This window comes from Grus americana, chromosome 3 (assembly GCF_028858705.1).
Source record: "Grus americana isolate bGruAme1 chromosome 3, bGruAme1.mat, whole genome shotgun sequence".
Lineage (NCBI taxonomy): Eukaryota > Metazoa > Chordata > Aves > Gruiformes > Gruidae > Grus > Grus americana.
In genome coordinates, this window is record NC_072854.1 from 115,028,036 (window position 1) to 115,055,205 (window position 27,170).

The 27,170-nt window shown below is 37.6% G+C and overlaps 1 protein-coding gene across 4 annotated transcripts in view; it reads right to left on the reverse strand.

Moving 5' to 3' along the window:
- The window catches only part of WDPCP (WD repeat containing planar cell polarity effector), a 158,301-nt gene that overhangs the window by 110,302 nt on the left and 20,829 nt on the right, over window positions 1-27,170 (reverse strand). The window contains exon 5 of one of the 4 annotated variants that reach the window (XM_054822411.1): window positions 14,377-14,512. The exons of the other annotated variants lie outside the window; for them this stretch is intronic. The gene's annotated coding sequence lies outside the window, so the exon portion shown is untranslated. The remainder of the gene's footprint in view (window positions 1-14,376; window positions 14,513-27,170) is intronic. 4 annotated transcript variants of the gene reach the window in all.

Below are 27,170 nucleotides of genomic sequence, written 5' to 3' on the forward strand. Positions count from 1 at the left end.
GCATTGTAAAATTTGAATATTTTGTTCAGAGGAATTATTCTTTCTTGTAGTTCCTTTTGAAGGAATACACACCAACTTTCAGAGTTATGCAACTACATCTCACCATTTACCACATCATTATATTCCAGCACAATGGGGTTGAGGATGATCACGACAAAGGGATCTTTCTGTCTTCAAAAAGTGCTTCTCAGAATTTACAATGTTCCTTTAACTACATGAGCTAGGCCCTGCTATTGCAAAGAGATAGGTATGAAAAAAATATAAAACATCCTCCCATCGAGCTTTAGGCACTCCATCCCCCTTCTTGAAAATTCAGTAACATTTGGGGAAAACGGGATAAAATAACTCTATTGTTAAGGTAAAACTGGAATTCAATTTAATAGCTGGTTCTTTTTCTGGCTCACGCAACACTGACTGTCTGCTTTCACAATATCTCCACAAACAATAGGCAGGGATATTTTGGTGGTTGCAAAAGCTTACTGACAAATGGAGATGGTTCTGCAATGGTTAGCCTGCTCCAGTATCTGTGTTAGAAGTTCTTTGTTTAAAAGAAATCCTCAGTTTAGTAAATCTTTGTTTAACCACTGATACAGAAAATACCCATCTGGCCACTTCGTAACATGAACAAATGCTGAAATTGGTATCTAGGGTCCACTCCGACACCTTAAATATAGCTGCTGCCACACCAAATACTTAGGAACTATGCACTGCATGAGTGATTTGGGGCACTGATACTGTATTTCTCCTCCTCCCATGCAGCTACCTGGGCAATGCCCAGCTCCCGAGGCGAGTGCATCGCAAGAATATGGACCTCTGAAAATGTGTTAGGAGTGACCTAGAGCTAGAGAATGGGAAATGCTGATGACAACAGCCCATCTGAACTTTGTAGTTTACGTGCCAGAGGCATAGCTTGGTGTCACAACACTATCCCAAGTGCCCTCTAAGAGTAAATCCTGTAACTGCCAGGCTACAGGACAGCATTTGATGACCATCTGCCTATTCCACTGAAGGTGGGACAACATGCTCCCAGAAATCCAGTGTTCCTAGCGAAAGAGTGATAAACAAGGGGGATCCCCTCCAAATATTGCTGTAGTTTGGGACACACTCCTAGGAGCAGAAACAAGGTAAAATACAAAGCTAGTCAGAAAGCAGGTACCTCTATGCCACAGCAAAGTTACAAAGCTACTGCAGTAACATGTGTACACGTACTACTCGAGGTGCTTCAGACGTGGGTTTGGGCAGATGTTATAGGACAAAATGCCCAAATAAAAGAAAATGCTGTGGAATCCATTTTCACTACTCACATGGTATCAGATGTTGTTGGCAAAAAATACTATACCAGGAATTATTTGATGAGAATCAGCACAGGCCACCTTTTTGTGTTCTCCTACTCTAGATTGCTTTCATGTCCTAGAGGTCTGATTTTTTTCAGAAAAATGGAAAAATCTAACAGCCACAATGGACTCTAATTCAGAAAAATACCTATTTTTTCATTTGGCTTCAGATTAATTACATGATAGCTCTACTAGCTATAGATGCCAGAACAGATGATCCTCAGTCTCAGCTCTGCCTCCCTTCCTCCACCCCTCCAATGCTAACGTCCTATCTCTGGCATCGCAACAGCCCATTCTTAATGTCTGATTTGTAACTCAGACACCAAATGTTCAACAAACAAGGTAAGTCATCAAGTCATACTACAACTTATCCTATGTTTCTGTGATATAATATTTGGAGTAGAAATCATTGTCTGTTTTTTCTTCCTCTTCATGACCAATTTCTCCTTCACCAAGGAGAGAAACTCCCTGCAGCACAGATATGATTCACAAGCCTAATATTTGACTCTGTAAGATAAATTTAGATCGAACTATGTGCATTAGATCAGTAGCTACTTGCTGTACACTTTGAGTTGATACAACAATCTCTTTGTGTAAAGCATATAAAATAAAATTGTAAACATACTATCTTTTTAACCTATTTTTAGTTACTTCAACTTTAAATTTTCTGTAATTATTCATTTAAAAATAGACCAGTAAAACCTTTTTGCTCAGTCATGTTCCCATAGATAATAATTGCAAAATATCCTCCCAATCTTACAAGATAGGTTTCCACTTTTTACAGTTGTATGAAGCCATAGCCTGTTTGATATACAATAAGTACATGCAGAAATAAAGTCAGTAAAATCATGAGAATATATAAAACTTCATTCTATATTCTGGCATTAAGCAGAAACAATCCAGATTCTTCCTTCCTATCTACAATTTATTGCACCAAAAGTCAGTAGCATAGCAATTAAAGGAAACTGCTAAATTTATATATGTATATTAATAGTTTTAATTTGGTTTAAGAAAATGACGCTTATGTCTGTGCGTCAGTCTAAACTTTTTAATTTTTTAATCCATTGATCAAGCTAAATCTAATCTTCTGATTTGTTTTCTCAGGAGAGAAATTCTCAAAAATGTGTAATTCCTGCAAATGCTGTGCAAATCTGCAGGTGGTCACAAGGAAAGATTGTCTTAGTACCACACCTGAGGGACATGTGGAGATAGCTCAGGCTCTAATCACTGTTTTGGTGAAATCTGTAGATCTAGCCCAGTCGGAACATGTCGTTTCTTGCCAAGCTGGAAGATCTAACAAAGGGGATATAGCCTATGGAACACAGTGGTGGTAGGTGGTATGGTGGATGTGAGTGCTCCAAACGTGGGGAGGAACTGGGCAGGAAAGAGGAAAGAAAGGGTGGCAGGTTGTGGGGAAAAGTGTGTGTGGGGTCTGAGACTGCAGTGGATGGGGGAAAGGGGGCGGATGTGGGGATTGTGAAGAGCATACATTGTATATATTGGCTATACCACTACCACATAAGAGACAAGTACAAAGCACACATCAGCTGGGCAGGGGGAGATTGTTGGAAATCCTTTACTTCTGTTGCCTGGTGAATGAACTGCCATATAGACATTGCCATGCCAAATGTACTTGTTTCTCACTGATGGATACAAGACAGTAAACAGGTTACTTCTCATCTGTGACACTGGCCCAAATGTTTAGAGCAAATCATGCAAATAGGTGAGTATGAATAGTTTCTTGCTCCTGTGTAGAAATCTAGTGACCACAGCAGTCCGATCAGGTTTTAAGGCCTTGGCTCAATGGGTCCATTGGTAAGATCAGCTCCAAATTTTTAGCCACAACACTTTCAAATTTCACAAATGTTTGGATTTAAGACATTGTAGAAATAGTACAGAATGGCATAGCTTTAATTTGGCTAGAAGTTAAATGGGTGCAAAGATGGCATTGTGACCTACCTTCCCACTGTGCAATCCTTTCTTTGGATTGCGCAGGTTAGCAATTCTATCACCTCTGCAGAAAATAAGTTATTCTCACTTCATTTGTACATGTTTCATCCATTTAATTGTGGAAATTTAACTTAAGTTTCTGATAAGTAGAGGTTCTAGTCTTCATCTTTCACTTTGCACTGGCAAAGTCTGAGATGCATGTATCGTAAATAAAAGCTCTGCAGTGCATAACAAATGGCAGTCAGGGTGGGAGTCCCATTTACAGTAAGAGTGTGGTTAACCACAACAGTCAATGCTGTTCTGTCATTCAAGATCAGATAAAAAATGGCGTGGCTACATAAAGCAAAAGAGTGACCTGATGAAATGTGGATCAAATGGGTTACTAATTCTTCTGTAACAGCAACTGCAAGCTGGCTTTGGTAGTCCCCATTCTTTCTGCTCTGTTGGCACCCATGACTTAGACCTCTTGCAGCTGGCCCACTGGTATCTCGCCAACTCCCCTCTGCTCCCCGACACCTCTGCTTCCAGATCGTCACTGCAGTAGGTTGCCTTCCCCTTTATAAGCAGGCTTGGGCTCGACTTCTTTTTCTTGCTTGTTGCTTTTTCTTAGGTGCTCATTGAACTCAGACCCCTCCTCGCCTGCAGCTACTTTTTCTGAGCCTAGGTCAGCCCCTCCTCACAGCTACTGCTCCTGGGACTGAAACTCCTTGCCTGAGATCTTTGCTACCTGTAGTAGTACAGTGGGCTTTATTCTTATATTTATTTACTTTTCCTTTAAATCCCTTTTCCACTGAGAAAAGAAGTGTAGATTTTGTAGTATAAATGAAAATCAGGTCCCCTGTCTGTAAGACCAACTTCTGATTTCAAGAAGTAGAAATACAGGCATGCTCTTATAAATCTACTATTGGTTTAAAAATATTTTCAGCTAACACAAATAACAAGTAGTTCAATTATCATAAGTCCTAAGTTCTAGGCAAATATTTACTGTTGCTACTTTCTTTCCCTTCAATGCTACTTTCTTTCTCTTCAGACTTTGATGACTCAGAATATTTTTGCCAAACGCATGAATGAAGCAAATTCTTTTCCTTACTCTAACTCCCCCAACCTAAATAGGAAAACTATTTTGTAGATGGGTGAACAACACACAAGAGCACTCTGTATTGAAATACACAGTGAAGCTTCTATTGTAAGAAAGGCCTAAATATGGCTTGCAGAATAATCATTGAAAGGAAATACATTATCTGATAACTCAAGAATTCCGGCATGAAAATTATACATTGTAAATTTATTCCCATATGCTGTGAAGTTGTATCATGTTCCATTGAATTAATTTTTGTGAGGTTTGTTTTATTGTTTTGTGAGTCTGAAAATAATCCTCTTTTTTTGCAATGACAGTTATATTTACTGAGTTTCCATACTTTAAGATATTTACATATTTAACCATAAAATACACCTATAACTCCTTAAGAACATTAAGAATCTTTGACACATACCAAGAACACTGAAATTCTGTAAATGCTGTAAAATAGAACAAATATTTTATTTCCAGTTGATATCAATTGAGATTACTTCTTGTGCAATTATCTTGGGCTTAATAAATATATACTCAACTATTTTAACTGCATTCCAAATGTTGAAGCCCTGATCTTGCAACTGGTTCTGCAGTGATGGTCTCCTTTATTACCATGGCAAAGCTCATAGTAAGCTCATGTCATTAAACGGTAACCAAAAAAACTGCCACCAGACTTAATTTATATTAATATTAAGCACTAGTGATTGAGATATTACTGTTTTATAACAGATTACTTGTATGTGGGCAAAAACGCATGCGGGCCATTGTTCAGCATGTAAATTGCCGGCTGAGAGACAGCTGTCCAGTTCATCCCCTGAGCTCTAAACTAAAACTCCATCTACTAGATAGAGGGTGCTGAAGTTCAAGGACACCTGCAGAAATACTACAGGAAATCTCTATGGGGGTAACTTGTTGCCACCTAAATGCTTGTTCACGTATCAAAACTGAGGCACAATTTTTGCTGAGTTGTCACCCAAGTAGAGGGTGACAGGATCAGAAACTAAATTCCTACTGCCCAAACCACACTACCGTCGCTCCTACCTTCAAAACACACTTCCAATATGTATTATTGGTACACTCTTTTGAAAGACAGCTATTAACACATAATAAGACTAACGACAGTGAAGCAGAATAAATTTGAGGGAGGGAATGCCATTTGTCAAGAAGATACTTAGTTTATGTATCAGCCACACCTCTGACAACGTTAATGAAGCTAGGAATCATTCTCCAACTGATACTGCAGGCAAGTATTACAATCCATAACAACCCTCTGGCGGAGTGGGTGTGAAAAGTTAAAAAGGTCACAGAAAATAGATACAATTGACCCAGGTTTTTACTCCACAGAGTGAAAAGTTCATATACACATTTTGATAAAGACCCTGAAGGCCTTTATATAAACCAGATAGTAGATAAGTGATCCAAACTACAGATATCCAGTGCTGACACATGACATAAGGTAATTACAGAAGTACTAAATGTCAAATTGTTTTATGCTATTCTTTTAGATAGTGATTGTTGTGAATAAACCAATTTTTCAATACTAAAGGTCAGTAGGTCATAAAATTTCGTAACAGTGATTTCTTACAGTCAGTCAAAGGAGAAGATAACAAAATCTCTCTTTTTTTTAAGCTAAGCAGAAACAAGCATCAAAAGGTGAAAGGACCTGCAAATTATTCAGGCAGAGGCTAAGTCCTTGCTCCACTGCCCTACCATTGTTCCAATTCCTGTTTGCAAGGAAGGAGGCTTCTATCAGCAAGTCTTTAAACTGAGGACACCAGTTCACATTGGAAATTAATTACGTGAATGTGTGGGTTTACAGCAGTACTACTGACAGCAACAGATCTGAATTGTGTCTTTCCACTTATGCTTCTCTACATCGGCATTTTAGTTCATCCACGGGCCTTGCAGCATGGGCTGCTACTATTAAATAAACAGTGATCAGAACAACAGTTAAGTCCAAAGCAATGAGTTAACCATAGTTCAACCTGAATTTTAACTATACTTGCACCTTAACAAATAAGATTCTTCTATATTTTTATGCAGTATTTCAGATTTAGCTATCCAACTACTAACCAGATCTGTAAGGACATCAGGTTTGGGTTTTTTTAAGTGCAGCACTGAAAATATAGCACGAACACCTATTTAGTTTTCCTCTTGTTTATGTGCTATACCAGCAAATTTCTCACTGAACTGTACAGCTCTTGCCTTTAACATTTTATACTATATATGTTAACTGAGTACTTGTTTAAAGAATTTTCAAAAGCACATTGGCAAACGCGTTGATTTGATTTACAAATCTTGCAAATTTCCAAACTGTCTTTAAAAATGGAAATACGCTTCTGACTACGTTGTATGAGCTGAATAAATTTACTAGAACAGATTGATTATTTTTAGATCTACAACATCTTTAAATGTATTTTTTGTATTCTTATTCAGAATGTTTTGCCATTTAAATAATTTTCAGTAGCTTCTTTATGTTGACCTATTTTCTTCTGTTTTGTTTTGATGGAGGCAATAAATTAGGCAAGCAATAAATTAAGCTTCACTAATATTTGAAAATCACCTTTGAATAGCCATTTGCAAGGCTCATCGAGCTTCTTGTTTGTGAGCATTTATTTTTAAATATGTTTTTTTTCTGCTATACTTGAATTCCAGTTAATCCAGTGAGACTTGTATCTTGCTTTCTTCAACGTAATATTAAAAAAACCTACAATGCCTGTGTGTCAGACTTCCTTTTAAGAAAGATTTGATTGCAAACACAAACAAAAAGCTTTTCTTCTTTTGTACTCCTTTATGATCTTCAAACAGGTTTCTATGAAAAGAACTAATATTTTTTTCAGTTTTAAGCCATACTCACCTTTGCAGTTAGGAAAGACAAAAAAATGAAAATTTCATGTTACAATAATTAATTCCTGATTGTAATGCTAAAGTATAGTTTATGTTATGTTCTAATTATGCAGATATGCATTAGGGAAAATAACTTTGAAGAAAAAAATTCATTTGTTTAAACATTTTCATAATCACATTTGAAACTGTTGAGTGGTGGGGTCATACATAAAACAAAAGGTACATAGATTTTAATATTGAACTACAAGTTACTCTACTACTCTTAGGAGAGCCAAGAGAGTAAAATATTTGGTCTATAAGTACAGCTAGTTTCAGAAATCTACCTTATCAAAAATGCAAACAAAATAGGTCCTGTCCACAGCATGAGACAAAGAGCAAGTTGGGGCAGGTGGGAGTTGGGGGGTGGGGAGAGACAGAGAAAGTGAGGAGAAAGATCAAGCCAAACCTGAGTATTTTTTACAACAAAAAGCAATGATTTAAGCAACCCAGTTACCAAAACAAACTTTTCCTGCCAAACGGAATTAACGTGAGATGCAGATACTCAGTTAATTCACCAGTTTACTCACAACAGGAGCTTCTCTTTTTAAGCATTCATGTCTCTGGCACTGATACCGATCTGGATGTGGCCAAATGGGATGTGGTCTTTCTGAATCTGCTGAGGAAGAACCCAAGGTAATCCTGCCTTCTGTCCAGGTTGCAAGACTGCGGTCTGTAAGATGGACAGCCACGACAGTGTTCGGCTACCACAGTGGTTAAGTGCTGTCCAAGAACATATGCATAAAAGAAAAAATTGATGGGCTGAATCTCTTTCCATGGACTATGCAGGGGACCCAAACTGACTATGTACTAATACAAGCATTTCAAGGGCCGAAAGTTCAATGCAGCTTCATTCCACCTATTATGTGAGCAGAGTAAGACAAGCTGTCAATAAGATACCTAAAGTTGCCTTTGACAGGTATTTAAAACAGCTTTGGTCTCAAACCTGTCCTACAACAGAAAGACAACAGATTTAGTAACTGCCAGCACCATCCCTCTAAATTTGAGTATCCATAGTAAAGATAAATTGAGTTTCAGGATCTGCAAGAGTTCACATAGATAACAGGTATCATCCAACACTTCTTAAGGAAGACTTTCCTCTTGCTAATAATACCATCACCACTGGATGAAAACTGTTAGGTCTCACTTTATGATCAGCTTCATCTGCCTCCAAAAGTGGAAAATCACAGTATCTTTATTTGATATGCTAGATATTGACAGTGATGTAGAGGTAATTTCATTCACCAACTGTAGTTCCATGACATATGAAAGAACATAAGTGACTAATTTCTGGTCGGCATAGGCTTCTTAATTTCAGTTAAATAATGCACTGGTGGAATTTGTACATTTTATGGTTTATAATCTTTTTGAAATGTAAAATGGACTTTTAGTCAACTCTTAATACTTTACAAACAACAAGCTAGCTTGCAGGATCTTCCCAACATGTAGATGAATTGTAGAGAAATGTGTCTGGGTTCTCCGTAGAAATGACCATCTATTTTTTTAGATAATACTGGTGATGTACTATCTGGTTTCAGGTTTACTGTCTTACTTGTCCAGCTGTATATTGAGTTTGTTCTCCCAGTGGACAGATTTGAAGGAGACAAGATTGAAGGAGACAAGATTTGAAGGAGACAGATTTGAAGGAGACATAATCAAAATATGCACATCCTTACTATCTTTAGTCATGAGTTTGCATATCCAGTGTATTTGAACATCTAGCCCTTTCCTTTCACAACAATGCTTATTAGCTCTACAATCATCATTAACAGATGGATTTATGGTACTTGTTGAAAAAAAAGTAATACAAAGCAGCTCTTGCTAATATAAGGAATGTTCACTGAAGGAATCAACCCTCCAAAATCTGTTGAAATTATAAAGTCTAATACCAGAAGGAGTAATTATCTTACTAAAGTATAAGATTAGGCAGACTCCCTGTTCTCTTTTAACCAGTCATTGTTACCTATCTGGTTCTAATTTTAAAATACCAGTTGTGAGTTCAATCAGTGAGTTCCACAGCTACTCAAATATGCTACCAGCAGAAAAATCCATCTAACTAATTTTAAAAAAGTTTGTAACTTAAAATTGGATCCTGTTATCATTCAGCTCAGAGGAGAAACTACTACTGGGTCGATTGATCCAAGGTCCTAGTGAGCAGAGTGTATACACTAATATTTTGTTCCAAATTACAGTATGATTATGATTTGCACAAGAATAGTACCAAACACACATCAGATAGGGCTAAAGTTTGCTGGGCACTGTATAAACTGTTATATTACAGAATTCCTTAGTACCTTATAACATCATTGTCATAGGTCTAACCTAAAAATCTCTTTGAAAATCTGTGAATGATTACCTTCAAAACAACACAACATAACCTTCAATGCCTAATATCTTCAAAGAACTCACATGCTACCAGTCATTCTGCATATTCATTCAGAAGGTCCAAATTTTATATAGAAAGAAGATATTCACAATATCCAATTATCCTGTTGTTTGATATGCTTAAGAAAAACATTTTACTTTTGCCTAGATTCTACTCCCAAATTAGAAAAAAATTGACTTGAATCTGAACTAGACAGTCCAAGTACTAAAGAAAAAACATACACCTTTTAACAGCTGAAAGAAACATAAATAAGTATTGTATAATGTCTTGGAAGAATTAGAATAAAATTAGTTATACAAGAATGCATGTCAGCTTCACAAAGCACACCCACTGATGTTGAAATTTGTATTACTTAAATATATATGCAAATACTAAATTCCCAAGTTGTTAGGGAGTATGATGTTAGGGAGATTCAGCTATTTTAATTCCACGTGTTCTTGCAATGTAAACACTGCCTTTTGAGAAGAAGGGCCCTCACAATCTCAGAAAAGATATCTAAGTGATGTATATATAAAATTGGAGACAGCAGTACCAGCAGCCCTCGATACAAATATAGTACTACGAGCATATCAGCATATACAGGTGCAATAGAAACAGGGACACTTGTGCCTGAAGGGACATTTTGTTACCCTTTTTGTTTAAGGCTTCAGAGGCTACATGGCTTCTTAAGAAGCTCCTGAAGAAGATTTTTGTCCCTCCCCTTTCTGAGCTCAGTGCCAGTTCCTCCAGCTGACAATTGACATTTTACCCCAGAAGGTCTTTGCAAGTTTTGGCAGCTTTCAAAAGCAACTGGATATCAGAAATCCTTAACCCAAATCTGAAAATTCATGCAAAAATGTACCAACTTCCTCAGAAGGAGTATTTTCAGAATCAGCATCTCCAAGGGCTGGCTTTGACAAAGATTTGCAAGCGGCAAATCTCTTTGTTGAGTGCTCATGATCTAGACATTACTGGGCATACAACTAAGATATACTGGTTTGTACTATGCACCACTTTTGAGAATTAATGACTTTTATTTAATCAGTTTTAGTAACTGATTCCAGAACAGCACAATTTTCTCTTAGAAATCTTCTTATTTCCATTCTCCTTCACTCACCTTGCACCAATGTCCTGGGTCAGAAGGGCAGACTTTAAAATGGTATTCCTGGGATAAATTGCTATAAAACCATTTACCTGTTCTGCTGTCTACACATTCTTACAGCAAAGCCATACCATTTTTAAGTTTGCTACTGAATAAGGAATCGTGATGATTCTAGAGAAAAAAAAAAAAACCCCGCACTTTATTTCACTCAGTTTTATTTTTAAATCTTTACTAACAACGGCAGAAATTTACAAACTACATCTAAGAATATACTATTCTTGCTGCAAATACATGTAGTGGAGTCATAATGAACAAATCTATTTCTAAAAGAGGCAGTAATATTGTAAGCAAGTATTATAAAGTATAGATGCTCATCTTTGTCATTAATTAGGTAAGAGACCAGCCCATTTTTCACTTGCATGGGGTCCATGTGTATTTTCTCTTGTTTTTACATTAACAATTACAGAATGTAATAATTTTGCTGCTTTGAATCATTCCACCCTCTCTGAATCACCTTTAGTTACCTGCATTTTAATCCTCTGAATTCCAAGAACAATACTCCACAAAGTAATGCAAATTAAAGAAGAAATTGGATAATTCTAGGAAACATAAAATGATTCTTCATTAAATCTACAAATACTTAAAGTTAAGTAAATTGGGTTTTAAGAAAAGAGAGCTCCTTGGTGCAGAAGCACCCTCTAATGGCTGGCTACTGACTGCTCTGGATAACAACTGGAAAAGCAATTTAATAGCTCCTCTAAAAAGGAAACTGCTAAGATACAAGAGAAATAAAAATGTGAATATACATATGCGCACACACACATATTCACATTTCACCCACATTCTCTGTTGCATATCATTAACACCAAAAAAAGCAACATAAATCTGATAAACTTTTTAAAGCCTGTATTTCCTTTTAACACAATATTCTCAATTTAGTAGATGAAATAGCTTTTTATGTTTGCCCAGGTTTCAACTACTCTTCAAAATTTTAAGCCTAAACAGAAACTGACTTTCCTATCTTATCTCAATTAACTTTTACAAAAGCAAACTAGTCTAAAAAGGCTTTAAGAAAAATGCCATACGAAGTCCAAATCATACAATAATTTAGACTGGAAGGAACTTGGAATTCATTGGGTCCAACCCCCTGCTCAGAGTTGGCCGGCTCTGAAGTTAGATCCCAATAGCAGAATACTAAGGTTTTTTTTTTAAAAAAAAAAAAAAAAAAAAAAGAGTTGTATTTTCTTTTGGCGCTAAAGCTGTACTAAAGACAATGGGAATGTAACTCATTTCTGCTATCCAAAAATATGCCTTCCTTAATATCTTTTTTCCCCTTCTATTCTATGGCTTTGCAGCTTTTTTTTTGTGAAAATACCCAAAATTTGCTCATATAACTGCATTATTTTACCTCCACACTAGAATCTGTATTTAGCATACAGTCTTTTATTATTAACTGTTAAGTATAATATCTCAGTGTTCATACAAAGCCAGTGGCAGATAGAGCAGTTAATAACATGAAAGTAATGAGGCTAACCGACCAACTTGCTTCTCCACATCACTTTTCAAATCTCTTTGGGCTAAATTTTCAGCCAGTGTGTGGGGAATTAGCCATAGAAATCCCATTAACGTTAATGAATGTTCCATGGTTAACTCCCCATGCTCTGTGCTGAAGATTTACCCCTATATCTCTAAAATAAATATGTGCAGATGCCAAAATTCTTTCTATAGAGCCTGAAGAAATTAAGGACTCTATTCTCAAATAATTGACTTATGCACATGTATCTTTTTCCCCCATGGATCATCTTCTACATATCAGAATGGGTGTAATGTCTGCATTATTCTCATTGAAAAGATTATGCAAAGTGCATGTTTACTGCATAAAGGCTGAGTTTCGTTTATTGTATATTTTACAAAAATAATATATATATTGAGTCGGATTTGTCTCATAGTTAAATACACAACGCATACGTTGAACAGTATTCAGTATCATTAAGAGCAGCATGTATTTGTACTTACATTTCTGAAGAAAAGACAGTATTTAGCAAAGTCATTACTCTGAAAGAATTGGAAAGTATCCTATATTCCTACCGAAAGACAAAATACAACTAGAGCAATATAAGCCTCTACAAGCAGTGGCTGAGTCACTGTTTAAAGATGGTGGAGGATATTTGTTACATCAACTAGGAAAATATGAAGCTGTTAGAGCTTCCAGGATCAAAACCAGAAGCTGCCCTCTGTTTTTGAAAAGCATGGGGGGAGGGCATCATCTTTTCAATTCCCACTTGCAAGAATATACCCTTGCTATTTTTACAATTTTAATTTAGAAGCCTACTTGCGTAGATGAGCACATCATTTCAAGCTCCATGATGGCTTAAAAAAAGTGCCAGAACAACTTCTTTGCCAAAGCTATGCTTTGTTTTGGCAAAACACTAAAATTCATGTTTATAAATTTTTGGCTTCGCTGGTATTTAAGTACGTGCATAAGTGCTTTATTTATCTGAGGACTGCAACTGCCCATAAAGACTTAAAATGGTGTTGACCTTGTAATATACTGATACTCTTTCAGGCTTCTGATGCATTAAGTCAACGAACTGCTTCAAACCATATTCACTTGATAAAATTTGGGAAATAAATCTTTAGTAACACTCGTTTTGTAGAAGAAGATTTACCTTCCCTTCTTCAGAATCACTATTCTTGGAGATCAGTCTGGAATAGGTCAGGTATAATACCCAATTGTCTGCATTTTCCCTGGAAATAGTTTGTTAGAGTGTTAGCACTATAACCTCAAAGAGGACAGTCTACTTCCTCTCTGAATACAGACCCAAAAAATCATTTACATGGAGCCTGTGCAAAGTGTTTTATCTGAAAATAATATACTAGCTAAATGAAGATAGAGAAAAACCCCTGAAATTATGCAGTGAAACCCCATTCGAGAAAATTCACTTAGAAAAAACCACAATCCTTCTGGTTATACCTGGAGCTGAAGATGGTGCATTTAGATAGAACTTTTTTTAGCTTACGTGCAGACTCATTTCTAGATCAAAGATTAAATGTATAGTCCTCCTAAGAACATCAAATTATGTGACTATAAACCAATCTTTTTTCAATAGCAACACATTTAGACAGATTCCCTCTTCCCATTGAAACGTCTTTCACACAAGTCTTTCATAGCCAAGATAAAAAAAAGGAGAATTTTCCTGGTAGCATTCTTTACAAAAATGCTTTCAGCTAAAACTGGGGAATTTGGAATGAGGTAAGGTCAGGCTGGTGGGGGTGGGGAGGAGAATCAGTCATGTAAACAGGTTTTATATTGCATTTATTACAAACTCCCCTTATTTTCACTTGCTTCTTTGGAAATTAGCACAACCATGACTGGATTAATTCTCTGTGGGTTTCCCTCTGTACTATTATTGAGCAGTCATGGGAAAACTCAGCCAAATGAGTATGGCTCTAGTGAAGCCATACATCTAGGAGGAAGGGCAATCACCAGAACACAGGGTTTGTCTAAAAAAAGACATTCAAACATTACACTTAAGCTGACCTCCCTGAAGCGATGTCCTCATGCTTTAATTGAGCTGAATTTTTGATGTTTTATGTCACTCTAAATGAAAAGGAATAATTTTATAGAGAATGTTTTTTTGGTTTTCTGGTTTTACAGACACTTTCTTACCTATTCTTCAGGCAGCCTGTCCCGTTTCATCCCTCACTGCACTGCTTCACATCTGAGCAGGTCTTGTGTCCATACCTGTGCACCCTCCATGGCTCCAAGACTATGTGGACTAGCTGAAACCTCTCTCTCTGAAGTGCTGTAAGGCAATCAGGAATGTCTCTTTTCAGTACGATGAGAAACACAGACATTGCACCAGCCGTGTCTTTCTCATACCTACAGATCATGAGAAAATAAAAGGCAAAGACTTTGGGACGCCTATTGCCACGTCCAGCATTTCCTTCCCAGCGGTTCACAGTTGGTGTTTCCTTTCCACTGCTGCATCCCCAGAGAGGGATGCCATCCTGGCAAACAGCAGCAGTGCTATCTCTTTTTGGTTTGTCCAGTGGTTTTCTGAACACAGTCTTGAACATCTCCTGGGAACCTGCCTCAAGACAACATACTCCAGCATCAATACACCTTGCAGGAGTTTACTCATAGGGACTAAATTGCTGACTTCTGTTCTCTGACCTGCTCCCTATCGATATGCTTGGTAGTTATCAGCTGGAGGGCTTAAGTATCTTTGTCCATACTCAATGCTGTCCACTTGTGGTATCCTATAAAGTACTCTTTCCCATCAAAATTTTTGTTTGCATAGAGTAATGGGGGAAGGGGAGAGATGATAGGTACTTCCCAATATTACTTAAATGTGTTGAGCTCTCTATTTATGAAACATCCCCACTGCTCCTGCATTTCACAGCAGCCTCCTCCCTAAAAGCATCGGAAATTTCCACAACAGTCCCAACAGTTGATTTCTCAATATTCAACTAGTTTGCAACTGACTGGCATCAAGTGAGTGTAATGAGCTTTCAGATGGTAATGGCAAAATGCCTGCTAGCGCTGCCAAGAACTCCCCTATCTATCTGTGGCAGCTCTGGAGCAAGTTCAGAGATGGACAGTGGTTTATGTCAAGCTGAATTTTTGCTTCCACCACTGGTCACCCAAGTTGTGCATCATTACGCTGCTTCCCCATATATATCAGCAGCTAGATGATCTACCCCTAAAGCAGCGCTCCCCCAAATAAAGCTGCTTCAGATAAATGTCCTGGGGAAGTAACTACTCTATTCATCTACCACTCCTCCTCCTTCATTAGCTGTATGGCCACAACTTCAAAAGCTTTATGAAATCATGGAGCCAAAACCATCTCTCTACATGACTACACATGCACGTGCACAATCTTATTTGCATTAATGATTATCATGATCTATGATATATACTCTGTGCTGCCCTACAGCAGTTCAAAATGGAATGGCAAAATTAGTGGACATAGGGAGAGGAACCACATAAGCTTTCCAGCTTCATTCCCAATCCCAAAATTTCTGCAAGTATTCCAGGCACTGACATATGAAAAAAATGCATAAACATGTAAAAAGCGATTGATCCACAGCGTGGAACTGAGCAGCATAACATTGCACATATCCTACCTCCCGGATACTCAGTGGTTAAATCACAAAAGTAGGGAACATAAAATATGTTACTCTAGCATACTGAAGTTATCGAGAGGCATTTCAGTTTGATATAGTCAAGTTGCTCCATATGGAGTAAACAAACTATTCCAGCTTCACCAAGTACTCATCATATCTGACAACACCTTTCTAAACAGATCCTTAAGGATCAGGAAGAGCCTGGGATAGTGCAATTCCTGCATCAATACATGTTTTAGGGCTTTTTAAGGCAACTCATTGTGATGAAACCTCATAGCTGTCCTGGACTTTGTCCTTTCCAAGGATTTCTTCATGAGATGTGTGATATTTAGTAACCACATTCCTCATTTGTCAGCCGCCTTTCAGGATTGCAAAACACACACCTAAAAAATATTCCATTGCTCGATCACGCTAACACAAGTCATATTAATTAAGAATATGTTTGTGTAATTACATGGGAGAGGTGCTTTGCACAGCAGTTAAAGTACATGCAACATCTATAATAAGCAGCCCTGTGTGTAAGATATTATTACAGAACAGGGTTCTTGGTCTGAAAGAAAGAAGTAATTTAAAAATTGATGCCAACTCTTTGGTGTTTTCTAGGTCACATAAATTGTTATTAGGACCTGATAGTTTTAAATAACAAAGCACATGAAATCATATTTTACCTGACTCAATAGGAACAATCATTCTATAGCATTTGCTGAATAAAGTTAAACACATTTCTTCCAACAAGTTAATTAAAAATGTATCATTTACATACAACAACCAGATCTGAATGGCTATTGCAAAACTTTGATTTTCTTTTGACCACTTTACCTAAAAGAATAAACATTGATGCAATCCAATTTTCACATCTTAAAGGTGTAATGATTACTTTGTTTAGAGCTAACTCTTCTCACAGATCCAATAAACAGAGTTGCACACACTCCGTGATAAAGATTTGCAGACTAAAAAAGCTGTTAGCAGGACAGTCCAACTGTCCTTAGGCAAGCAAGCTCCCATTTACTGCTTAAAACAGGTAGCAATACATAGAAATAATGTGCAAAGCCATTTTTATGTTTTCTTTTTAATTTTAATATCAAAGTATTCCAAAGCTCAATTATGCTTCATTAGTGAAACGGTGACTATCCCACTTAATTATTTTAATATCTCAGGATTAGACAAGGAATGCAGAATTTTGGTAAAGCAGACAACGAAGGAAACACATGGACTGTTCCAAGAAAAAAAAAAAGCTGTATTTCATGTTTTGAGCCAATCAACGATGAGCCACAGATATTGTATTACAGATGATTGCTTTAATCCTAAGGCATTTTAGGGTGTATTTGAAGTAACACAAGGGAAGCTTGTTTTGATATAGTCACAATATAAAGCTGCTAGGAGATGGCTCCTAGATTCACACACTGCAAGTTAAGTTCTCTCTCCCCCTTTGAAACCAAAAAAGGCAAATACTTGCAAGCAGACTTAAAGTCAAGACAACAATTTACCACACAGCTCTTTCCTCAGATATCCCTTTCCCTTCTGCATATCACAAAACCAGAACTACAGGCACACATTCATCCTGTGTTACAAATCTTTCATTTGCAACTGCTAACTCCTCTGTACACATTTCTCACAAGTTTTAAAAGACTGTTTTCACCTTCAGCGACTTCAGAAACTTAACAGAAACACAACTTTACACAATGGCACCACCTAGTGTTTAAAATACGAATTTTCAATCCTTACACTGACCAACTTCTTTCCTTTCACTCACAGTTGATGAAAAATGTAACTATTTAAATGACAGCACATTTCTTTCAAACGAGACTCTTCTCATTTTCTGCCAGTTTGCATTTGTGTCTTTCATACTCCAAATTAACTACAACATGACATCTGCGAGCATACTCTTAATTCAGTTACCAGTTGGTTTTCATTTAAAAGATACGCTTAGGTCCCAGTGAAAGACCTGTTTTGTGATCAAAGTCAATAAAATTGTCTCTAAAGCAGGATTTAACTGGTTGGTTAAGTGGAAATCAAGCTACACATATATGTATTTTAAACCATTATCCAAGAAAGTAAATTTCCTGTAAAAATGTAAGTCTTGAAGAAATGTTTACTTAAAAGATTAAAGGTAGGCATTATCGTATTAGAAAAATGCGTCATCCAGTGCCCAAGCTTGTCTTTTATTGTTATGGGCAGGCTGGCGGACTTGCCATTTAGAAGTGTTAAACCACCTTACTAATTTTACAAGTAGACTTAAAGTTGTGAATAACTTTGCAAAACTTCATCTGTGTGAGCTGAAATACAAATAAATCTTCACCAGGTTGACTCTTCTTTTCTGGAGGTGGAAAGTGAGGTAACTTTGCAGCAAAAATAGTTCAGTTGCTTAAAACTTTTCTTTAAAACAATTTCAATTTTTGCAGGGTGGATCCTTATCTTTGAAACACACCCCCTATTATACTTGGGCTGGACCTTAAAAAAAAATATCTCTGGCCTATGGTGGGAAAAATACCATGTTGTTCACAACTGTTCAGTAAAAAAAAAATAAATCAGTTTTAGCAAATAAGGTCCACAAAAATTCCATTCCTATTTAGGATGCTCCAGTCTCCCTGTTCTCAATGCTGATTAGGCAGTACCTAATCCTTTCAGCCCCCTCCTGAGCCACTAGGCACCATGGTCTTCAGTCTCCTGCATTTCAAATAAATAAAAACATCATATTACTCCCATGCTGGCTGAGTCCAATGCACTCTGGATTCCAGATTAACCTTCCCAATTCGCTTGAGGGGGAGACTGCTTCAGAAGGTGGAGGCAGAACAAGGACCCCAACAAGAGTTCCCAAGCCCCAACAACTATTTTCTCTCCATTACAGGCACAGGTGATCCCGAGTACACTTCACATACACTGTGTTTTAGGTAACAAGTATGTTTAATGCTTAGTGCTAGTGAAAGAAAGCACAGATACGGTCTTTATCCCTGAATCTTAGCTTAATTCTATGGTAGTTAAAGCAACCTGAGCCACATTAGAAAGACTTCTTCAACACCTCACCTTCAACAAATAGGGTAGAAATTCTCTGCCCTTCTTGTAATACTGAAGGACTTGTGCTGCAGAAATATTCTCATCCCATCAATCCCACCCACTTTTCCCAATCTAAATGATCAATATTTCCTCTATATCTGCTATGCTCTTCCTCACAAACCTAACCCCTGCTACAGTGGCAGTCCCTCTATTATACTCTTCCACCTGCTAATTTCTTCTTTACCTCCTGCAAGCATTCATATAATTTATTTTCAAAAAACAGTTAAACTTTTTAAATTAGTAGCTATACTCAAATCACACTTGCTCAATATAAATATAGGCAAAATCTATAAAGGCAAATTTTATTTAAAAATATCTACACTTTTTCTCAGATATTTACAAAGGATATCACTGCATAGTATTCAAGGCTCCCTGACTTAGTGGTCCCACGTGGCCTTGAGTCACTACTATCATGAAAACAGTTTTTCTAGAATTTTCTTGTCCAGTCTTTTTGCACACATTCTTTATAAACCTTTTGCCAAAAATTTTTAGCATTACGCTTTCAAGGGAGCTCCAGGAGTTCAAGTCAGTGGGTTAAGGGAGGCACGGCTAAAGGGGAATTCAGGGGTGTGTTTTATATACAGGAAGGCACAAAGTCATTGCTAATACCACTTTTAAAAGTTGATGCTGGGTAGTAACAGGGTTCATTACAGGCATCTCCAAAATTCCAGAATGGATTCCTAATAAAAACAGTTCATTTAGCTGGATACTCTGTACCCCAACTCATTCTTTAGCTTGCAAAACCTTCTCAACCTTAAGAATAATGATACCTTGTTCGCTATGAGATAGTACAAAACTGACCGTCAGCAACTTTGCTGCTACACCCACATTCCCAGCACAGAGGGTGCTGAGAATGGGCCCTCTTAAAAAAGCCAGAGCTGTTGATCCCACTTCAGTTGTGCTGGTACAACCATTTATAAGGCCATACAAAGAAAAATGTTCAATTTGAAACCAGTTCAATTTCCTGAACCAGCTCATCAGGTATCCCTACAAATAATTTACCAGTGCAATTATGGAAGTGATGCAAGAACAAAATGAGAGCTGTGTCAGCTGGCAGGGATGCCAAAAAGATGCCTCTTAAAACTGCATTCTCAGGAGAGATATAATGTGAACCACTGATATCTGCAAGGTGTTTTCAGCTGGAGACAGCTGGACACAACAGTTCTGTGAGGAGAGGATACCTGAGAAGGTGACTGGAACAGTCCTTCTTCCTCCCCAGCAGAGCAGCAGAAGCTGAGTGGGCAGTGTCACCAAGCAAGCCTATCTTCTATTTACTATCTAAAAGCTTTGACTGGGCAGAGATGGTTTACCCTGAGATATCTGTGGTCAGTCTTTTCCCCCATTGTTCATCCCCCTCCACTGCAATACCACAGGCCTTGCATAAGAGCTTCTGTACAACCACAAGCTACAGCATGGCATATTAGCAGAAACCAAAACCAGTCACAGTTTACATTAATATGCCAGGCTATAATCTGGGATGATTCAACTAGTTTTTATAAGCAACAGAGGCTGGAACAACTAGAGTCATCTCCCAATGAGATGATCCTTGCAAACTGAACCATGCTCACAATGCTTTATTCTCGTGTTCTGCCCGCTCTGTTCTCCACACGGTAAGAACGGGAAATGACCTTCTGTATGGTAGCTCCAGTGGCAGGCCAAGACAGCAGCAGCACACCAGCAAACCCCAGATATCTTGCACGGAGTTACAGGCAGGTAAACAGAAGCTCCTTCTCCTCTTTTTTTCTTTCTGAGGAAAAGGAAGCTGGAGACAGAGCAATGAAGGTTATCAGTTCAACCGCTGAAGGCAAAGGAGTAAACAAACTGGAGACTGTGACAAACATTTTTGTCCTTCCTAAATAAAATGAGATTACAGGTAATCTGAAAAATTAAATTCACTGCACTGCTTGGTCACAGCCTAGAAAAATGAGGTATACTGTGTCAGATGAAAATCAAAGGCAAATTTATGCACAGATGAGCACAAGGCCACATGATAACTCCATCTCTGTGGACTGAAAGGCCTTAAAGGTGACAAATTCCTAACAAAGATGGTGATGAAGATGACACAAGGCGATGATGAAGAAAAAGAAGAATGGTATTTTGACAATTTTGTAAATATGAAACAGCAGAAAAGCTGAATACATATTCCTGATCAATTTATCATAATTGGAGAGGTCATTGATTGCATGCAATATGCAATTGTATTTGCCTGCAATATGCAATTGTATTTGCATGCATGTGTCAGAGCTATGACTCCTGTCAAACATAAACAATCCAATTAGATCTGAAGAAGTTTAAAAGTTTTTGAGAACTGTATGTCCTTGTTTGGGTCTTCTATAAGCAGAAAAATCTCAATTGTAAAAAACCTTATTTCCATTCAGGTAGAGGAACCCTGTAAATAAATCCCTTGAAAAATATCTTTGTTGCTGGAGAGTGTATCTAGAAGGTGAACTGGACATCTCTGGACAGCTAAGTATTGCAGTACGCATGGCATTAAATTGTTTATTCCTTATCTATGCTGCTTTTGAATGTGGACCCTGAAAGATTGAGGGAAAAGACAAAGGATACGATTCCTCTAGTTCAGGGTGCCAGTTCTCAAACAGGGCAGATTATCACAGGACAGATGCAATAGCTCTCATTTCAGTTGTCCACTGAATTCTCTTTGTCTTGGGGACGAAGACGTTCTCATCCTGTTGCAGGGTGGCTCAGCTACTTGTGAAATGAGTATTTCACAGTTCTGAACTGATGCAAGGTACAGCTCGGTGCCAATGGTACGCTAGCACCAATTTCAGTTTTCCTTAATTTGCTAACGTGTAATTTGTGGAGCTGCTACATAAGCAACTGAATTGTCCCTGAAGCAGAGGCAGCGCAATAACCAGAACAACCATCCCAAGGTAAACTGTACCGGATTGTGAATCAGATCCCTGAGGCATCTCATGCCCCTGTGAGCCCCAGTTTAGAAGCAGCAGCACTTGGCACTCTGTCTGGTTGATTAATGTATAGTCCTACCTTAAGGGGAGCCTGAAGATATTGCTAAGAGTTTGATGAGTCCATCATGCGTATTGCTTAATGCATATAACATCTTTCCTTTCCAAGTAGATTTACATAGCAAATATGAAGTAAATAGCCAAAATTTCCTTGCATCTAGAGAGGGGATTTGAGAAAAAGAGCTCCTTAAAAAAAAAACCAAAAAGGATACTAAGCTGTTGTGTTGCCTAGCAGTATCAATTTGTACCTGTGCTACTTGATATCGTATAGAAGGAAGACATCACTGCTATATTCCAACACTCATTTTCAGGACATTAACAGTGAACTTGGATTTCTCTTTGCCAAGGGTGTGACACACATGGAAGTCCCAACAGCACAAGGTTCAGCCTAATTCAAAGGATCCACGGTGATCAAAGGCGTAAGAAAGAACCAAACAGCAGTGCTGAAGCATCTTATCTGCAACAATTTTCCAGGTGCTCACAGAAAGGAAGAGTGACTTTCTTTTTAGGATTTATATACCAATCAGTCAATGAAGTATGACTCAATATTAGAGGAGGTTTTGTTGTTAGGCAGAAAAACAGTGTCAGAAGAAAAGCTAAGGAAATGGGGATGATTCTCTAAGTTGTGGCAAAGACCTCATTTTTCATGCTAGGAAAAAGTCCTAACCAGGTAGTCTGTTGCTCTGCACTGTCACAGGCCATCAAGTTTTACTCAAGGCATTTGATTTTTCTTTTCTTTAGTTTCAGACTTTACTTTCTCTCTGCTCTTTGTAGCACTCATCCCACCTGACAGAACAAAACAGACTTCCTGCTCTGCCTTACAGCCTTATGCCATGTCAGTCCAGATATTGGTAGGATCAGTCAGGATCAATCTTTATGAAGAAAGTCCAGATACATCCCTTGTGCCAGGAGTCAATCTCTGCTCGTTTTCTCTTGCTATGAGGAAGGCTCACGTGGAGTCTAGTCAGTGGCCCAAAAGTGAGACAAGCACATTCAGTGAAGTTAACTTTGGGAAGCTAACTGTTGAACTTGAAGGTGTCACAAGATGCTGCCAAACTCCAATTTTTCAAAACCTAATTTAAAATGTCTGCTCAAAAGAACAGAGATATCAGTGACTTCGGGATATGGGAAAAACACAGAGAGAAAGCAAGCCCTTAGACAGACTGACAAAATCTTTTTGCTTGCTTCTTTCAAAAACCAATAGCTGAAGACAAACACTGTAACACATACTTCAGTTACAGCAATTAAAGTTCTAAGCAACTAAAAATAAGTTCTTAGAACAAAAAATTATGCAAGCTTTCTGACCTCACCTACAGCAAATCATTCAGTCCACTGAACAATTTCATATGCAGTTACATATTTGGAAATGGCATTTGTTCTTTATACGTGTCTAAGTGACTCCGAAATTTATGTGGGCTTGGATATAAATGTTATGCTGTACACAACACCTAAGCAAAGTATACAATTAGCAGCAGGTAATCCTTCCTAATACAGTATTTATTTTGAAGGGACTATATCAGTCTTTATTAAAAGCGGTATTTTAGTACTCCATAAAATTGTGTTTATTCTTAAAAATGCTAAATGCAGTTTTGGTATCCTCTCATAAACAGAATGCTAACAAAAAAAAGTAAAAAATTTGTTTTGGTTACCCCTCTCTTGAAACAATCCAGCAATTGATATTTTTTATTCAAGGCTATTTCTTATATTTAACATTACTGTTATTAATTTAAATGAGTTACCTGAGCTAGAAGAGGATCTGAACTGCTCACAATAAAATTATTGCCTCAAATCGTCCATCACTGCCAAAACCAAGCCTGATATTTCATTACATTTCCTCCTTCTTCTGCAGTTTGAAGAATGTTAACTGTGCTTGTGTTCACAGTGACAAATACGGATGACAACTAAGGAAGCAATTACAATAAATGTCTGATCTGCCTCCACTAACAACATATACTTCAGCTTCAAAACAATATGCCACTCAAATTGAGTAAACCCTACCTGACACAAAAATTACCAATGTTTGTCATGTCTGAACACATTTTTGGACTAAATTAAGCAAGCAAGTCTTGCCTTTATCAACTCCTCTAAAAGAAAAAGAGTATTTAGCAGCTTAAAAAGCAAGTCCATGTAGTCTGTTTCTGTCACTTTTTCTCAAAGACAGAGTTCTGGGCACTTGTAAACTGTGGAAATTATTTTTTTTTTAAATGGCATCTAGACTGTTGGTGGATTTCATTGGCAGTTGTGTTTGCAGCTTTGAAGTCTCCTCCAGGTCTGTCATTTGGTAAGGCTGTTGATGGGTGCCTGGGGTGCTTTGTCCTCCGGGAGGCTATTTTCCTTTAATTCATCTCTGATTAGAAGCAATTTATGCATTTTCATCTGTTTTATGTAAAGATCAAAGGGATCATGGATCCCAATGTTGACCCTATTATAGGCAAAAGAGGCAGGCTGCACATTTTTGCTTGGTTTCAGTTTAAGCCTCAAAGCACCTGTTCATACTGCTCAGTTCTTGATATATCTCTCATAAACTAACATTTTATATGGGGACCAAGTAGTACCTATTCTCTTGCCTGTAAATACATGTGTGCTTTTATATTTATATAAAACAAAGTTGTTGGGTGAAATTCCCACTTTCAAATCTGCTAAGATAATTATTTGCTCAATAAGACCAAAGAGATAAATGATTAAATTCAATATTGCTATAACAATATCCTTCTTACTGGTCCCATTAATAAATTCATGACACTTCATCTAATCACAAACTGATTTAGCTGGCCCTGCATTAAAAAGTTCTTTCAAAGCTTCCTCAATTTTTTATTCTGTCTTCAAGTTACAATAAAGAGAAAGCCTGACTTTTACACAATTTAAATAGGATTTTTTCACAACACAAAGACAACTTCAAAATGTATTCCAATACAATCAATGTTCAGTAACCATTGATATTAATGACATTGATATTAACATTGTTGCCATGAACACAAGAGCAAGCATACAGATGTCCTGAAACTTACCTTAAGTGAAAGGAATTGCATAGGGAAGTTTTGTTTTATTACTATTTTTTAAGCAAATTTGGTACATATGCCAGCAAACACGCGGATACAGGAAACTTTCAGGATGTTGTCCCAAGCCAGTAAACACACATTGCAAATGCAAATACCTCTTCTTACTTCCAGTCAGTTCAACCTGACTCCTTCTCTGTAAGGCTCAACTCTTTCTTACTAATCGTGTAGAACAAGGAGAAAATATTGTGAAGACCAGCAGATAGGAGGGGGGAAAGCCCAGCAAAACCCCACTTTGACGGAAAAGGCACAGCACTATGTTTGGGAAGGCTTCTCACGTGGCAACATTAGGAGAACAAAGACTGCCATGGATGGTTTGTCATTTTAAAGACAAAGAATTAGGATTGTAATTAGTAAGCAATGTCCTGAAGAGGATGTTCCAAATGATGGACTCTCAATAAATGGTGGCTTTTACCTTGAGAACAGTGGAGTTTACCCCTACCAACTTTATAAACGTTGCTAAAATCTACCATGGTCATTCTTTCACAAGAGTGACAGAGGGGCTGCATGAAGCAATAGAGGTGCAAGAGAACAGCATTAAAAAAAAAACCAACCAGAAACAGTGCAGCTTATTTGTTGTCAAGATAATCCTAACAAGACAGGAATATTTAGAATTTATATCTTGGAAAATAGGAAAAATATCCATTATATTGTAAAGGACTTTGTCATTTTCTCCTCCGGGCCCCTGTTTTTGCTCAACCCACTAACACTTACCATTAAAAAAACCCCAGCACAACACTTCTGGGAACTTCTTACCATTCTATTTATGAAACTTGTGACACTTTCTATGAATTTAAAAAAAAAAATTCTTAAATGCATTACAATATTCCCATGCACTCATGTGCTTCCACAGCAGCCATCATTGGGATTTTGTTGGTTATTCCCAACCTCCCAGAGCCAGGCATGTGATAACTCAGGTTGAGTGCAAACAGGGACCTGGAAGAGAAGATCACAATGACCATTATAAGGTAATGACCATTTTTTCTACTTTCCAACACTTAAAAAAACCCTTTAAAACAATTTAAAAAAATCTTGAAAGCCACAGTTCCCAAACCAGACAGGCTGAATTCTCAGCTTGCACTAAACTTAGGTCTTTGCTAGCTTATAATATATCAAACCCAAACAACATGCAGAAGAGGAACTAACACACACCCCCATCCCACCCAAAACACACAAAACAATTCCAGCTTATAGGACAATTTAAGAAATAATTACAGGAGAGAACCTCAGGCTGTCAATCCTGCCCATTGTAAAAAAATAATTGACCTCTCTGAAAAAGTGTCTGAATTCAAGACAAATTCTAAGATTAAAGCAGCCATAGGGAAAGAAACACCACCAACAAAGAAAGCACAATTAGAAGAGCTCTTTAAATTTCAACAGGCAAGGAAACTTATGAGATAGTTAGGGTTGAACATTCCAGGAGAGATGGAAAAATTACACAAAGAAAAAATTACACGCTGCGTTTAAAAGACAAAAATTACCTTGAGAAAATAGGCATACTTCCAAATTCACTCCTAGGGAGTAACAACCCTCTTCCTTTTTCAGGTCTGACCTACCCCTTGCATGGGGATCCCTTAAATTGCATTCAGAGACATGTAATCAAGTTTATATGGTAAAGGAGTGGGGAAAAACTGCCCAAGGCCAAAAGGAAGGTCCTATTTGGGGGAAGGGGAAGGCAGTAGGGCAGGGGGACAACTGAAGGAGAAGGGACTCTCCTCTCAGAAAACTGTTACAAAGTCACACACAGGAAGGCCTTGTCTGATTTTTAGTAGAAATTCATAGTCTTTTACCGCTCAGCAGAAATCAAGCCAAAAAATTATCTTGGAATTTATTAAAATCTGAAAGGACATTAATAATATTCTACATGTAACAAACTGACATGGGGGGGGGAAGGACACAGGAATTACATACCTGCCCCCTTTTTTTTTTTAATCACTCTATGCTCCTTTGAATCACTGAAAAAAATTCCTTGGATTTTTCTCTGAGCCCTCAGACCAAAACATTTGACAAAAGGGGAAACAGGTGGCTTCACTGGAAATGGTTTATTCCTTAAGAGAAACAAAATTTGTCTGCTAAAAGTAGTTGGCCTAGTTCTCGTCTTGTGGAATCGAGTTCACTCCAAAAAACTTGTGGAAAAACTTGGCATTCATATCTTATAATTAAGTAGAAAATAAATTACCTAGCTAGTCTTAGAGAAAGACTTACACAGTTTGTATCCACATTGCCATGAGGTATTGTCT